Below are 17,848 nucleotides of genomic sequence, written 5' to 3'. Positions count from 1 at the left end.
CATCCCAGTAAGACGGATACAATCTAGTCTGACTATTAACCCCAGATTGCCCCTCCAAGTCAACATCTTTCTAGTAAGAGAATAAAGATCATTCTGGGCAGTCGCATCTTTATCCGTCAATCTTAAACAACAATGGAGACCTGAGATTAGTCCTGACTTGGCTCAGCGTAATTAACACTACGCTGTTCCCCTGCTTTTGTGTGGAATATGCCAGAAAACCAATAGAGAGGACTGCAGATGTTTACTTATAGAAAGCCCAAGGCCATTTAAGTGACCAAAACTTTTTCCCAGGAGCCCTGGAAATTGCTATTTTTCTTTACTTTGAACCTGCATTCCACTCCTTCTCCATGAATGAATGTGGTCTTGTTTGCTCTAAGCATTTTCCAGAATATCCCTCTGAACCATAAATCATCTCGAAGGGAAAGGTAGTGATTAATACAACAAATGGATCTTGCCATGGTTAATTTTTCATACCTGACAACTATGTCCTAGAGGAAGTATGAAAGACCCTGGCGTTGCAACTTTTAACTATCCAAATGCTTGGTGATTATTCTAACAGACCCCGAAGACCTATGACAAATAGGTATTTTTCAATCTCTTGAGGAAGAAATTACTTTCGAGCACCTCAAAGCTAGTATATGGTGGCGTGTCACCCAGTGAGAGAGCCCAGCCAACCACCAGACGTTCATATCTCAACACTGTTTTACTGTAAAAGAGCAACATTCAGGAAGCAACAACAACTATTTTTTTGGGGGGGAAAATAACTCATCAAGGATGCAACAGAACATGAACATAAGTTGAAATAGTATTGTAGGTTGCAGCGTGCTTAGCGGAACGTTTGAGGCATATCTTCTTCGCACCATGCTGTCCAATACAACGGCTACTAGGCACACGTGGCCAATTAAGCAACTGAAATGCTCCTTGGTAAGAACTGGGACGGGCTTACAGAGTGCAATACACGTCGGATTTCAAAGACTTCACAGGAAAAAGAGAATGTAAATTACTTAACGAGTAATTTTTTTATTGATTGCAGGTTGAAATGATACTATTGTGGAGATAATGGGTTGAATAAAATAAACGATTAAATTTAATGTCCCCTGTCTCTTTTTACTTTTTTAGTATGACCACTAGAAATTTTTAAATTACATGTGTAACTGGCATTGATGGCTCACAGATTTCTATTCACAGCAAATTTTCTGTAAGTGCCTGACAGGAAATATTTTAGGCTCTGGCTCTGTCTATGGTGCTAAAACAGCCATGGATAATATGTAAACAAATGAACATGGCTATGTTCCAGTATCAGTTCATCAGACAGCTGAATTTGGCCTGTGTGCCCTAGTTTGCCTAACCAGGGTAGAGAACATTAACAGTTCCCTGTAAAGAGGAAGATGAACCTACCAGGTGCCTGCGATCCGAATTTGGCCAGCAAATGTGTTTTTGCATCCAGCATGGGTTTTGCACAAATCTGAACTTGAATTACCTTTAGACTGGGCATGAGTATTGCAGGTCCTCACAGTCCCCATGACTCCCGAAATCTAACTGGTCTTCTTCTCATAATGGCCATGTGCATGGGCATTCCTGCTGCAGAGCTGGTGTCCTACAGAGAGGCTCTCCAGAGAGACAGTCAGAAAGTCAGAAAATGTGCCTTTCTACCCGGGACTAATAAATGGTCCAAACCAAATCAATTTTGAGAATGAAAGAAGGGACATAATTAACAATGACACCTAGATAACAGGCTCCAACGAGAATGCATATAGTTATCCTACTGATAAGGTACGCTAGGCCTGCAATAAGAATACTGGTCAACTTTCTCTAAGAAACCAACACAAACCACTAAGTGTTTCACAACACTTCCCCTGTAACACATTGTATTAATGTTAAACAAGCCTTTCCTCTAACATATCTAAGAAGAATAGACTCCCTCAATGTCTATGTACTGAACACTGTGCAGCCAGCCTTCATTTCATCTTCTCTTTGGTCAGCTTCACAAGCTCTATTTTGCCATCTCTGGAAAATAATGCTGGTTTTCCTCTTGGTGGTCACATCTTCCCTATTCAAATCATGGACTGATGATTTTTAAACGTTCCACCCAAGCTGGCAATGAGTATTCCAGGGCTTATTCTCCTACTGCTCCTACTTTTGTATATTACTGATGAGTTCCACTTTTTAAATTGATTTGAGGTCCTACACAGACTGTAGGATAGGATGCAGTACATATCTTGGTCCTAAGATAACCAGCTGCAGAAATAATGGAGCTAATTAGGATTCAACAGACACGACCTGAAACACTGAGCCCTTTTCTGTTTTTGAGATGGAGTCTTGCTCTGTCGCCCAGGCTGGAGTGCAATGATGTAATCTCGGCTCACTGCAACCGCCATATCCTGGGTTCAAGCGATTTTCCTGCCTCAGCCTCCTGAGTAGCTGGGGCTACAGGCACATGCCACCACAGCCAGCTAAGTTTGTGTGTGTGTGTATTTTTAGTAGAGCTGGGTTTTCACCATGTTGGTCAGGCTGGTCTCGAACTCCTGGCATCAGGTGATCTGCCCACCTCCATCTCCCAAAATTCTGGGATTATGGGCATGAGCCACCGCACCCGGCACTCTGGGCCTTCTGAGAAAATTCTTCTTCCCAACAATCCCTGCTGTGGACAGTGAAGACCCCACCATAATGCAAAGCCAGAATTAGGATAATGCTAACAATATGGATGACAAAGCCCAGAGAGAAACAGTCCCTAACAGTCTTGGGAAGCGGAATCCAGCCTCACTGAGATCAACACAAACGTTACTCTTTTTCATCATTATACAAGCCAACGTGAGTTTCTGTTGTTGCACTTGACACAGGTTACTGGTGTAGACATCAATCTCATCACATCCTCCCTTTCTTCCCCTCTCAAGCCCCCTTTGTGTATGTATGTGTAAAAAAATTATACTTATGTAGTCTCAGTTACATGGGGGGCTAAAGTAGGAAGATTACTTGAGCCCTAGAGGTTGAGGCTGCAGTGAGCCGCGTTCACACCACTGTACTCCAGCCTGGGTGACAGAGCAAGACTCCATGTCAAAAAAAAAATTACGCACACACACAAGCGCAGGCACTCCACTTCCCACCAGTGGTCTGTGCCTGGAGAGCACCTGACAGCACTTGTGTGTGTGTGTGTGCGTGTGTGTGTGTGTGTAGGCCACTGAGGGGTAAATCATAAAAATATGTGTGCTTTTGAAGCTAAATTAAGCAGTCAGAAGCCATTTCCCACCTCACAAGCACTCCCCTGAGCTGCCAGTGCATCTGTTTTGCAGAAGCAGCTGGTGACACATTTTTTACCTCACCAGGAAGTCACTTCCCAGAGGGAAGCTAAAGCAGGCGGTACCAGGGCAGGGGCTTCACCAGAGAGCACTGCAAAGCTTCAGTGGATTTCTGTTTCCTTCCACCTTTCTTCTTCCTTAAAGGTACTGCACAGAGTTCTGGCCTGACGCGGTGCTCCTGCCTGTAATCCCAGCAATTTGAGAGGCCACGGCAGGTGGATCACTTAAGTCAAGGGTTTGAGACCAGCCCGGCCAACATGGCAAAACCCTGTCTCTGCTAAAAGTCCGAAAGTTAGCTGGGCATGGTGGTGGGTGCCTGTAATCTCAGCTACTCCAGAGGCTGAGGATGGAGAATCACTTGAACCCCCGAGGCGGAGGTTGCAGTGAGCCAAGATCATACCACTGCCCTCCAGCCTGAGTGAGACTCCATCTAAAACAAAAAACAAAAAAAAGAGAAAGAGAAAAATAGGTACTGTGCAGAGTTCTGTCCCCAACACAGATCACCCTTCTTTCTCCACTCCCATTATCTCAGGAAACATGACTTTCTTCACCCAGCTTGAAACATTAATCCTGAGAAATCAGACTAGAGATTGAGTCACTTCATAGGAAAGTCTCTGGCGTGCAGGTACCTTGGACATCATTGAGAACTAGCACCAACTTCTAACCCAGCCAAGGCACCGAGAAGCATCTTTGGGAAACTCCCCAAGTTCATGCACCTACTAAGCTTCAAGTAAAAACTCCTTTTCCTCGACTAGTGCTTAGGGTACTTTTGACCCACAGAATTTTTTTTTTTTTTTGGTCTTTATTTTTGAAATTGGAGCTGCAGTAACATGTCACCTGTCTTCAACTCTCAAGAAAAACCGACCCCTTTCTAGAAAACTGGCTCTATGAAAAAACGCACCAAATCAGCTTAAAACCAGTAATACATCTGTCATCATCCTACCCTCCCGCCCCACAGGTTGATGTACATAATCTCAACAATATTTATTAAGCAATTAGAATTTTCCAGGCACTGGTCTAAGCATTGTACCACAGAGTCATTCATTCATTCATTCATTCATTCATTTAGAGATGGAGTCTCGCTCTGTTGCCCAGGCTGGAGTGCAATGACACAATCTAGGGTCAAGCGATTCTCCTGGGTTCAAGCGATTCTCCTGCCTCAGCCTCCCAAGTAGCTGGGACTACAGGCACGGGCCACCATGCCCGGCTAATTTTTGTATTTTTCGTAGAGACAGTGTTTCACTATGTTGGCCAGGCTGGTATCGAACTCCTGAGCTTGTGATCTGCCTGCCTCAGCCTCCCAAAGTGCTGTGATTACAGGGGTGAGCCACCATGCCTGGCCAAGTCTTTAATTTATTCTTCACTATATTTCCATTGTTAGATCCATATTATAAATGCAAAAACTGAGGCAAAGAGGGTTTAACTTAATTTCCCGGCACATAGCGAGGAAGTTAGCAGGGTTGGAATTCACACCCACCTCAGTCTGGCTATAGTGTCCATACTCTTAACTGTGATAGTACAGCATCTCCCAAATTGAGTATTCAACTCCTTAAACAATAAATACACTTACCGTTCTGGGGAAAATATTATGTCCACACTCTCAAGGGGGTAGTGTATAACTCCCAAGTCCTGAAATGTGAGCTGCACATAGTGACTTTCTTACCAAGAGTACTGTATGGTGGGGGGAAAATTTACAGTGGAGAAATCTAACACTAACTCAGTCCAGGAGATAAAGGTCATATATTGTGTTGAAAGCAAGTACCCTTGATAGGATGTGATCAAAACGGCCTTGACCTCTGTTATCTTCTACCCCATAAGGCTAGTCTAATTGTAAGGAAAGCAGTAGGTAAACCCAAAATGAAGGCATTCTATGAAATATCTGACCAGTACTCAACCTTGTCAAGGTCATCAAGAACAAGGAAAGTCTGAAAAACTGTCGCAGCCCTGCAGAACCTAAGGAGACATGACGACTAGATGCAATGTGGCATCCTGTATGGGATCCTGGAAAAGAAAGGACATTAGGTAAAACTTAGGCTATTTGAATAAGTAAGAACTTTAGTAAAAGTATATCAGTTTGGTTTTTTACTGGTGATGAATGTATCAACCTAATGTAAATGGTTAACAACAGAAAAAACTAGATTTGAGGCATATAGGAACTCTCTATTTTCACAATAGTATTTCATAATACTATTGGAAAGACAGTTTATTCCTATAAGAGATAATTCATGCAATTATCATAACAGTGTTTCATAATGCTATTATGAAAACAGTAGAGTTCTGTAAACCAAAAAGTATTTTAAAATAAGTTTTTTCAATGTTTATATCCCTAATAGTTGGAGAGAAGGTGAAAAAGACCAAGAAACTCTCAACATTTCTGGTTCTAGTAATGACGAGAACTCTGCTCAGTAACAGAAGGCTGGCTCTGTACCACACAGCTCTCTCCGTGAACAGGAGCCCGAAGACTCACCGTGCCGGCTGGGCACGGGGCTCACGCCTGAATCCCAGCAATCTGGAAGGCTGAGGCGGTGGATCATGAGGTCAAGAGATCGAGATCATTCTGGCCAACATGGTGAAACCCCCTCTATACAAAAAATACAAAAATCAGCTGGGCGGGTAGGCATGTGCCTGCAGTTCCAGCTGCTTGGGAGGCTGAGGCAGGAGAATCACTTGAACCCAGAAGGCGGAAGTTGCAGCGAGCCAAGATCGCACCACTGCACTGCAGCGTGGCAACAGAGCAAGGCTCCATCTAAAAAAAAAAAAAAAAAAAAAAAGAAACTCACCATGGCTCTGGCCTGTTCCACTGACTGCCTCCTTCTTGCTGCTCATCCACAAAAGCATACCATTTCATTCACTAGAAGCCCTTGTCTCCAACGCTTGAATTATCAGATTGGCTGTTTTTGAGCCAACTACTACCGAAAGATGCCACAGATGAAAAGACAAGGCCTTCACTAAGGGTCCCTTCCAAAGGAAAAGTGAAAAGATTTAAAATAACTCAAAGGGTTTTTAAAAAAAAAAAAAAAAACCAGCAGCAACAACAACAGCAATTTGAATGCCTGTTGAGGGTGGTAAAGAACAGGCTCTTTAAAATGCAAAGTGACTGTGAAAAATGTTTTATTTCTTTCTGGGGAATGTCTTGGATATGAAGTCTCAGAGGAAGTATAGTGATGTGATTTTGATGAGCATTACAGTGATAAAGTAATTTCATGCCTGATATTACTGTCCATACCCTAAAAGCCCTTCTTAACCTAACAAAAGAATTAACTAGGCCGGGTGCAGTGGCCCACGCTTGTAATCCCAGCACTTCCAGAGGCCGAGGCAGGCGGATCACCTGAGTTTGGGAGTTCGAGACCAGCCTGATCAACATGAAGTTGCCTGGGCAACAAGAGCGAAACTCCGTCTCAAAAAACAAAAATAAAAAAGAATTAACTAGTTGTAATTTACTGTCACATATAGTATTTTGGTGGGAACCTATATGGTGGTGAAGCACGTGTGGGGGAAGTGATCCTAACATGTTGAGCTGTTATTTTAGCATTTACAGCTACAGTTGTATCTGTTTTCTTTCCACAATCATCTGAAGTGTTTCTTTCTATATCCCAGCTAATAAACTCTTTAAAAGCTCCCCATGATACTGGGGAGGGTTAATCTTTGTGGAAAGACAGTTTATTCCCATAAGAGATAATTTATGCAATTGTCTGTATTAAAATGCAGACAAGTATTTTAAGAATGAAGAAAAAGTTATTCAACCCTAATGGTCTCAACAGTATTACTATATGCTGGGATTCAGCAGACACTCAAATATTTTTCTGCCTTCTTTAATCTTACGCTGGGAAGAAAGGTCCATTGACCTGGTTTTTCAAAAATTTCATCCTCCTCCTTCTTCATTTCATTTTTCTCTCTCTTCCACTCTTTTCGTCCCTCCTTCATCTTTCCTTCTTTTTGACATTAAAAATGAGTTGAGGATCAGGTAACCCAGGAGAGAAAACTGAGGGTACTGCCAAGCCTCCTCCACACCACACCCCGAGCCGTCAGCAATAAATGACTCTAGCAGCAGCAGACAGACTTGGGACCTCGCTTCACAACTCTATTTAAACACGGAGCTCTAATGAGCCACTGGTAATCAATGGCTCTAGATGGGAAACCTAGTTCCGTATCTGAAAAACCAAAAACCTTGATTTACAAAGGAAGACAGGGGACGGCAGCGGGGATGACACCAAGCTGGTGACAACACCGGAACCGAAAAAAACCCATGCACCCTACCCTCAGGTCTCTGCCTTTCCTTCCACAGAAAGGAGCCTTCCTTTTACATAGTGATGTTTATATCAACATTTCTTCTTTGTTAAGGAAAAAGATTACTAACATTTAGTATAAACCTAAGACCAAGGTGCCTCCCATAATTACCTTATTTCATGAAGTCAGACACCACTGATTTTAAGACTCAGCCCAATCTCAGTGATGTTCAAACATGGGGGGGGGATCCCCACAGTTTTCAAACATTACTAAATGAAAAGTATATTCTCATTTCCGAGATGTTAAAATATGAAGCAGAAATTTCTGTATCGATGAGATCTGTGAAAAGGCTTAATCCTTAAGGGAAGCTACAACACAGTAAGCACCACCTCTGTAGTTCACAGATGACGGAAACCTGGTTCAAAGGGCTCGTGATGGACATCTCAGATCCTGGGAGGAATCTGAACATTCCTGTGCTCCCTGGCCTCTAACAACCTCACAGAACCGGGAGCTGCTCTACCTTTTCCCACAGTCCCTTACTTGATTTCTTATTTCCAAATATATAGCTGAATCCAACAACTAACCCTTCACCTGGGAGAAAACAGATGAACACAATGGTTTCATAAAAACACATGGAGTAAGCTGCTCACTGGCATTGAGCCTCTAAAGATTTTGGGGTATTTAGTATGTGCCGCCACCAGTCCGTGGTTAAGCCAGAAAAGATAGTGAAGAGACAAACAAAAAATCCTTGCCTTGTGTCTGGTAAGACAGACAAAAACAATAAAGTCAACAGCAACAATATAAACATATGAGGCAATCGGCCTCTGGAGAGGCCACACTTAAGAATCAACACGAAATCTACGTCTAAAAAGACAGAAGGATTCATCCACAAAAAGAAACAGAGAGAATCCTACACACAGGGGCAAAGATATGGGCAGCAAACGCAAAGGGGAAATCCCCACCCCACCTTGCTATCCTATGACCCTTGCCACAATGGTCAACTTGCACACAGAGCGCCATGCAGACTTTTGTCCTTCCCAGGCAGCTGCTGTCTGGAGGAACCAAGTTCTGCCCACTCCGGCTCTGGAGCTGGCAGCCATCAGCTCTCCTGGCTCCTGAGTCCTCTTCAATCACCCCAGGAGTCACCGCCGTTATTTATTACATTCCTCTTGGTTTTGAGTCATGTAAGAGGAAAACATATCAATAATCTTTGCTGCAGGCCAAGTATCTATAATCTCCTTTTCGATCTCTGCAGCCAAGATTAAGGGGGATGCTCGGGAAACCTAAGGAGTTATCTGAGTGTGGACTATTGGATTAACAACACCTACCATCAGCCTCGAGGGTCATCTGTCTCTTTAATCTTGCTCAATAGATAACATTTGGGAAAAGCTCCCTTGTCTCCCAGAGACATCATTTTCAGTTATAAACTATGAGGACGTCCCCTCTAGTCATCAAATTTAATAGGATGATTATTAAAGGGAATTTGCTAATATTAATGCCCACTTTCAACCTGAGGGCCTGAGCTACAAATTTCTCCCCGTTTGGGCTGGTGGGGAACTGGCCAAGGAAAAAATCTGAATCAAGTTAAGCAGATATCTGCTGCTGTTCAAGTATTGAATACATCGTGTAAGGCAAAGGTAGTGATGCTTTATCTACCCAAAGATATGATTACACTCAAAGCCATGTGAACTTTTACTATGCATGAGGCCACTTCATAATGGGGGTGGGGCTGCACGGGATATACAAAGTTCTACAATACAATAGTAATCAACTGCCTTAAAAATAATAAAAAGCCAGTATATACTAAGCACTTATGCCAACCAGGCATCTGTATATCGTCATTTAAACTCTCAACACTGTGAAGGCAGATACTATTCCAGCTTACCTTTTTTTTTTTTGAGACAGAGTCTTACTCTGTCACCCAGGCTGGAACGAAGTGGTGCGATCTTGGCTCATCACAAACTCTGCCTCCCGGGTTCAAGCAATTATCCCTCCTCAGCCTCCTGAGTAGCTGGGATTACAAGCACCCGCCATCATGCCCGGCCAATTTTTGTATTTTCAGTAGAAAGGGGGTTTCACCATGTTGGTCAGGCTGGTCTTGAACTCCTGACCTCAGATGATCTGCCTGCCTTGGTCTCCCAAGGTGCTGGGATTACAGGTGTGAGCCATCATGGCCGGCCTATTCCTGCCTACTTTTTACAGATTAAAAAAGTAAGAATTAGTGAGGGGACTACTTCTCGACCTTCACAGTCTGTGCTCTTAAGCCCTATACCACAATGAAGAAAGGCAACTCAGAGGTCAAGCCCATGAGCAAAAAGACTCAGATCACCATGGCTGAAATCCCAGCCCCACTACTTATTAGTTATATGATCTTAGAAAAGCTTTTTATTCTAAGTCTCAGCTTCCTCATCTGTAAAATGGGCTAATAAAAGGAATTAACAGGTAAGGCTGGCAGGAGGATTAAACGAGACACCTGGCACCACGTCAGGGAATATAACAAGCATGCAATGAATGTTGGTCATTGATACTGCTGCTCCTGCGGCTCCTACTAGTAAGAGTGAGCTTACTTTCCTAGTTGACTTTACACCCCCAACAACTTCCTATTCGTTTATTTTAACCATTCATATTACGACCAAATAAGTCCAAATGCCATCATTAGTACAATACAAACGAGAAGTTACAGAGTACAGAACACGCCCAATTCCTTTCTCATTCTCAGGTGGGAGGCTGACTTTATCCACAGGTAAGTTCCCACAGGTGAAAACCAATTCAGGGAATAAAAACACCAGCTTTTAAACAAAAATCTTCATAATAAGCTGATGAATGTACTCAGTGTTCAGAGTACACAACCTGTAGATTATGGTTAAAATGCATAAGGGTATGTTCCATGTTTTAAAGATGTTTGCATATTCAACTTGTAAGCAGCAATCTGCTCTGGTGTAAGCAAAGCATGCTATCACTGACGTCTTATATTTCAATTTTCTTTACACCAAAACAACAAAATATTTAAACAGTTAACATCTGCTCAAAGACCTAAGAGATGAAAGACTTCGGAAGGCATGGGCGGTATGTTGCCTACGGGAAAAGTCAAATGACATAGGGGCCAGATTTTTGAAAGCCTGACCTATTGTGTCAGAAAAGGAGACTCAAATGTTGGAAAATATATGGAGGGAAAACCGAAACCACAAACAACCCGAGAATATTTAAATGAACAGATGGCAATAGAAAAATAAAGACAAGAGGAATTTGTAAAATAATAGTCATTCTAACACATCCTTTAGAAAGAAAGATACCATCCCCCCGACACAAGTCCATAATAATTATACAGATCCCATTCTGATTTTTTTCTGTTGAAGTAAAATGGAGATGGGGGTGGGTAACAGGGAAAGTAACGGGAAAGAGAGAATTTAGAGAAAAGCATTCATCCAAAATGGTCTTCTGTGCTCAAGTCAAGGCAGTTGGGCAAATGAAACGGAAAAGTGAGTCCTTCTCCAACGCTAAGCAGATACGCCAAAATCTGTGACATTAGTTTCCAGGGATGTCACCTCCTCTACAGCAAAATCACTTTGCTCCAACAAGGTATTTGGGGGAAACAACAGCAAGATGCCGTGGAAAAACTTCAGGCTGGTTCTAATCGAATAATGAAAAAGATGTTTATTTCAGTGTGGCAGGGATAAACAGGGAACAGATGATTCTCACAGTGTCTTTTTCACAATCTAGCCAAACTAGGAATTAATTTTGGTCCTTTTAGTTCAAAGGAAGCTGGCAAGGGGTGGAGGCAGTGGCCAGAAAAAAACAAGCAGGCAGCATCCAGCAAGCTGTGCTGGACTGGACTCTGCCCATGTGCAGGTAAAGGCCTTGGCTGGTAAAGAGTAGCTGGTTATTCTTCTTCTTATTTTTGTAATCAATAGCTTTTTGTACCCCTTTTCCCAGTTACTGCTTGAGTATTTTTTGATAGAAAAGAATATAAATGTAAGTCAAATAAATAAAATAAGAGAAAAAAGGAATTGACCCAAATACTTTAAAAGTTTAAGGTCCAAGGCTCCAGGTACAGCTGGTTCGGGTATTATCATAGCTCTGCTTCTCTTTCTACCGTCCAGGCCAACAAAGCCAAAACTGCAGCTTACTCTTACTTGGATGAGAAACACATCCAAAAGAGGATAAATTCTGTTTGGGAGATGACTGGTCATTAGCCTTGCTTGAGACACATAAGCAGTCCTTTTTTTTTTTTTTTTTTTTTTTTTTTTGAGACGGAGTTTCGCTCTTGTTACCCAGGCTGGATTGCAATGGCGCGAACTTGGCTCACCGCAACCTCCGCCTCCTGGATTCAGGCAATTCTCCTGCCTCAGCCTCCTGTGTAGCTGGGATTACAGGCACGCACCACCATGCCCAACTAATGTTTTGTATTTTTAGTAGAGACGGGGTTTCACCATGTTGACCAGGATGGTCTCGATCTCTTGACCTCGTGATCCACCCGCCTCGGCCTCCCATAGTGCTGGGATTACAGGTTTGAGCCACCGCGCCTGGCGAGACACATAAGCAGTCTTGAAACCAGCACTGTGGCTAGGTACACCGCAAGCCTGAGTGACATATCCATTCAAGTGAAAGAGACTGGGCTGGGTACATGGTCCATTCCCATTCTGGTCCCAGTGACGGACAGCTATACTAGAACTGTGAGAAGCAGGGGCCCATAGGGACCCATGGGCTGGGCCATTGAAGAGACAAATCCTGACATGCATCCAATATTCACCATCATTCACTGAACTTTGGAGACTTTTCCTCCACTTGCTTATATCTCCAATCTTATTTTTCTGTGCCACTCTCAAAGTCTTTCTGTTTAAGAATGATACCTTTCTACTGATTTAGTTTTCTGAATGCCAAGCTATGGGCTGGAAGAAGAAAAAAATATTTAAGGGCCGGGTGCGGTGGCTCACACCTATAATTCCAGCACTTTGGGAGGGTGAGGGATCACGAGGTCAGGAGATCAAGACCATCCTGGCCAACATGGCGAAACCCATCTCTACTAAAATACAAAAAATTAGCCAGGCATGGTGGCACGTGCTTTCAGTCCCAGCTACTGGGGAGGCTGAGGCAGGGGACTCGCTTGAACCCGGCAGGCAGAGGTTTCGGTGAGCCAAGATTACACCCTGCACTCCAGCCTGTCGAGCGAGACTCCATCTCAAAAAAAAAAGAATAGAAAAATATATTTTTCTAAAACCCAGAGAAAAAGTTCCTGAATTCATTGGTGGAATGGGCCAAGAACGGAGAAGAATGTGGCATGATCCACCATGAGCCCACTAAGTGTAGGCTCAATGGAGAAGTAAAATCATTTAGGAGGCCAGGGAGGCAGAACTGCTTGAGCCCCTGAGTTTGACACCAGCCTGGACCACATAGTGAGTCCTTGTTGCTACAATAAACTTTAAAATATTAGCTGGGTGTGGTGGCACATACCTGTAGTCCCAGCTAGTCCTGCTGCAGAGGCGGGTGGTGGATGGGTGACTGCGGGGCTGAGGTGGGAGGATCACTTAAGCCCGGGAGGTCAAGGCTACAGTGAGTTGTGATGATGCCACTGCCCTCAGCCTGGGTGAATACTAAGACCTGGTCCCTCCCTGGCCTCCAACTCCCCACCTCACAGAATAAGTAAAGCCATAAACTTACGTGACTGCCAGAGTCCCCTTTGGTGACACTACGCCAACTTTAAGACTACAGATCTCTTATCTTCTGTGCTCCCTGCAAAAATTCTGTACTCTGAGGTCACAGCAACCCAAGCAAAATGGGCAGCTCTAACAAGTGAGGCATTCCAGTGTCTAGAACTAAAGATCCTACTTATTATTCAGGAAGACACATTCAGTAGGTACGTTTCTGCCTTCCTTTTCTCTTAAAACTCTGCAAATCATTAACAAAATCGAAAAAGTGAGATAAAAATCAATTCATTAATAAATAATACCTCTGAAAGCAAGAGAGGACCTTTCATAACATCCCAGCTAGCACAGCCACTTTCAGTTTACAGAAGTCACTGGATAAATATTATAAATGTATTAGAAACAGGCCAGGCGTGGTGGCTCATGCCTGTAATCTCAGCTCACTTTGGGAGGCCAAGGTGGGTGGATCACCTGAGGTCAGGAGTTCGAGACTAGCCTGGCCAACACAGTAAAACCCTTTCTTTACTAAAAATACAAACATTAGCCAGGCATGGTGGCGCATGTCTATAATTCCAGCTACTGGGAGACTGAAGCAGGAGAATCACTTGAATCCAGGAGGCAGAGGCTGCAGTGAGCCGACATTGTGCCACTGCACTCCAGCCTGGGCGACACAGCAAGACTCCATCTCAAATAATAATAAGTAAATAAATTTATTAGAAATATAGCAGTCCCACACATCTGAAACGGTTACAAATATGTACCCAACTCTTGCCTCAAACAGGTTATTGACATAAAAGAATCATGTTGGTTCCTAAAGTCACTTGGTAAGTTTGACTCAAAGGCTGGAACAACACGCCTCAAGGAACTTATCTTTGCAACAAAAAGTAATTTCCCAGACTGCAGGAGCAAGCCTAAATTACAAAACTAAGAAACAACACATTGCAAACGCTGACTTTCTTTTTCTAGCCCACTGAGAAAGGACAGTTTGCTGCTTCCCAAAACTATTCTCAAAGCTTCAGATCTAATAGCTTAGGATCAATTATATATAAATATATGTGCAGAAGTCAAGTCAAATAATAAAAATTACATCATACTTCTTCCCTGTTTCATGAATAATTTAGCAACACAGCAACCATCGATTAGGCTATTGTTTTAAACTGTTAACCAACATCTTTATCTTAACCACGGTAAAAGGACAAAGGAGGTGCTGACTGATAACTCATTTTTGACGAATATCCTTGCTAACACACAACAGATCAAAAACTCAGATTTTATATATACTTGTCTTATTGATATTCAAAAACGTATCAACAAATCAATCCTTGCACCTACGTATGTCAGAGATGAATGACTTAGACATTTTTTCCTACATAAAATAATTAAATCACAATGTGAATAATTGCATTTCAGGAAACAAATTACCAAACCAAAAAAAAAAAAAAAAAATCACAGAAGCGGAAGAATTTCGGAGATGAAAGGGATTCTGACACTGAGAAGTTCTCCTGTAATGCTTTAGTGAAACTGTGAAACCAAAGGCATAGTAAGTAGCTATAAAGTTTTGCTCTAATGCTTCCTCACGTGCATACGTAGGGAAATATACATCTATATCCTTATACAAAAACTTAGCCAAGAAGCAAAACACATTAGCAGCAACTCTGTTTTTCATGGTTACTTTTCTTTCTTTGTTTTTGAGACGGAGTTTTGCTCTTGCCTCCAGGCTGAAGTGCAGTGGCGTGATCTCGGCTCACTGCAACCTCCACCTAATGGGTTCAAGCTATTCTCCTGCCTCAGCCTCCTGAGTAGCTGGGATTACAGGTGCCCACCACCGGGCTCACCTAATTTTTAGTAGAGACAGGGTTTCGCCATGTTGGCTAGGCTGGTCTTGAACTTCTGACCTCGTGATCCACCCTCCACCTCCCAAAGTGCTGGGATTACAGGAATAAGCCACCACGCCCGACCTTCCATGGTACTTTCTCTAACACCAAAAGCTCTAATAAACTCACTATTGATGTTTTCAGTAAGATACTGCATGGTCCGAGTTTTGTCATGAACTTTGATTTTAATCCAAACCACTGGACTAAAACATTTCTGTTCAATTCCAAGTTTGCAACAAATAGGTGCCCAAGATAGTGATAAAGACAAGATGGCGTTCCTGAAGTACCCTGTGCTTAAGGAAGGGACAGAATGGAGAAGAGAAGGCGACAACTCAAGTGGTTCACCAACCCAGCAGCTCCAGCAACATAACGGGACAAAGATTTTCTAAATTAACAGAAAAACCATCCAGCCTCCACGTTCCTCCAGTACAAGAGTGAGATGGGGAGAGGGCAGCCACCCTCTGAACTCCACTGCCCACGACAGACAGAGCTAAGTGCTCACACCAGTTTACCCCACTGCGCTAGGTACAGCCTGTGAACTCCACCACACAGGGAGAAACCAACCCCTGGAATAAGCACATCAGCTGAAGCCCATGGCCATGCTGACCCCGATGGTGCCAGGAAACAGCCACTGAAAATTAAGCACTAAATCATGTGACGCACAAGATCTCAACCACGACAGGATATGCCGGTTGTGGATATTCACTCCATGCACAAAATGTACTGTCCCAGATTAGAGGACTAGGTTTGAAGCATTATCTTTATCTCACCTCACTTACAGCAAAAGCCTCAAATAACAATCAACTCCTGAAACAAAGTACCTCCAGCGTAGTAAGTTATCATTATCTGTGAATAAACTTCCATTACCATATACAAACACTTAGGGTTTCGGAACTCTTCATCCTTTTCAAATAAAATACTTACTTCAATAGAGACACACTGATCTTCACATATGTCAGGTCATGGAAAGAAAAAGCTATCCATATAAAGTACTGAATGCAAAGCACTGAAGGACCCCATGAAGGAGGAATACATTATTATTTTTGTCCTCCTCATTGTTCCAGTAACACTTTATGCTGCACTACTGTAGCAATTATAACTCTATATTTATAGTTATGCATTTGTGTGTTGGTCTATTCGACTAGTATAAATTTCTGAAAGGGCAAAAAGTATGTCTTAATCATCTTTGTATTTTAAGAAACTAGAGCCTGGATGCAGTAGCTCATACCTGTAATCTTTTTTTTTTTTTTTTAAGACAGAGTTTCACCATGTTGATCAGGCTGGTCTTGAACTCCCGACCTCTGTGATCCACCTGCCTTGGCCTCCAAAGTGCTTGGATTACAGAAGTGAGCTATCACACCTGGCCCATAGTAATCTTAGCACTTTGAGAGGCTGAGGCTGGAGGATCGCTTGAGACCAGGACCAGGAGTTTAAGACCAGCCTGGGCAACACAGGAAGACCCTATCTCTAAAAAAAAAAAAATTTTTTTTTAATGAGCTGGCTTTGTGGCACACATCCATGTTCCTAATACTAAGGAGGCTGAGGTGGGAGCATCATTTGAGTCCGAGAGGTCAAGTGTACAGTAAGCTGAGATCCTGTCACTGCACTCCAGTGTGGGTGACAGAAAGGGGGGGGGGCAGGCAACAAACTAGACATACCAGTGCTCAATAACGTTCATTACCAGTGCTCAATAATGTTCATTACCAGTGCTCAATAAAGTTTATTAACTGTAAGAAAAAAAAATTAAGACACAGCACCTAAACATGAGAAAAGACATGCAAAATAACAGAGAACAGCAACAATGACTAAGTCCCTAAGTGAGAATTTGTCAGCCAGAGTAGGGAGCAATCTTGGCAAGAGGAGCCTTCATCTAGAAAAGGGTTCAGCAAACTAGGGCCAACTGCAGCCCTCTGTCTGTTATTTCCAAATAAAGTTTTATTGGTACTCAAACCTGACAAATTGTTTAGGTATTGTCTATGGCTGCTTTCATGTGGCAGAGCTGAACAGCTAAAGCAAAAACTGTATGTCTCACGAAGCCAAAAATATTAACCATGTGTCTCTTTATAGAACAAAAATATTTGCAACCTCTGGTCTAGAATAAACTGTAGCTAGAACTCCAGTGATCTGTGAACTTGCATTGAAAAGGAAATCATCTTTATTTTCAACAGTCTCAAACTGGTTTCATGAATTCAGCACTTAGCATTTCCTTCAATTTACCAATGTAGGAAAACCTACAGTACTATTAGCAATACTTGAGAATTTGTCATCACGAGAAATAACTCACATTACAGTTGCTGCAGGTATCTCAAAATGTCACAGGCACTCATGATAACTTCAATATTATGATAATTGTTATACCTGCTACTAGATCTTATAACGTGTTAATAAAATGTTCATGCATTGCCAATCACAAATTTTAATATTTTGATAACTACCTCAATAAAAGTAGTTCCCTCTGTAACCCTGTGTACTCTGGTTGAAAAGCGAAACATATTTATTAGATATCGAATAGTCCTAGGTACCTGACCGTCTTCCAAATACCCAGGAATGAAAAGTGCATCTCTGCTTTGCTACTTCGAAGATGCCAGGCTGCACACATTCATGCTGAAAACAAGTCTCAACCATGGGCGTAAATTACCATTTAACTGGGAAAAGGAAAGAAGTTGGCCAGGTGTCCTTTGAGGACAGGAAGACACAAGCAGCAGGGGGCTCTCAAACTGGGAGCTCCTGTTTGTCAAGCTGGGAGCACTCTGAATACTGCTACAAAGCCTTTCTTTTCCTCAGAGAAACTCACAAGTTTGTCTGGGAC

The 17,848-nt window shown here is 42.6% G+C and overlaps 1 protein-coding gene across 3 annotated transcripts in view; it reads right to left on the bottom strand.

Annotated features, from left to right (window-relative positions):
- Positions 1 to 17,848, bottom strand: part of PTPRG (protein tyrosine phosphatase receptor type G) — a 764,493-nt gene that overhangs the window by 507,007 nt on the left and 239,638 nt on the right. The window lies entirely within an intron of this gene.

The sequence above is a fragment of the Sapajus apella genome, unplaced genomic scaffold (genome assembly GCF_009761245.1).
Source record: "Sapajus apella isolate SASKATOON/1434 unplaced genomic scaffold, GSC_monkey_1.0 scaffold23, whole genome shotgun sequence".
Classification (NCBI taxonomy): domain Eukaryota; kingdom Metazoa; phylum Chordata; class Mammalia; order Primates; family Cebidae; genus Sapajus; species Sapajus apella.
The sequence above is the reverse complement of the archived record's forward strand: the minus strand, read 5'-3'. Positions and strand labels throughout refer to the sequence as shown.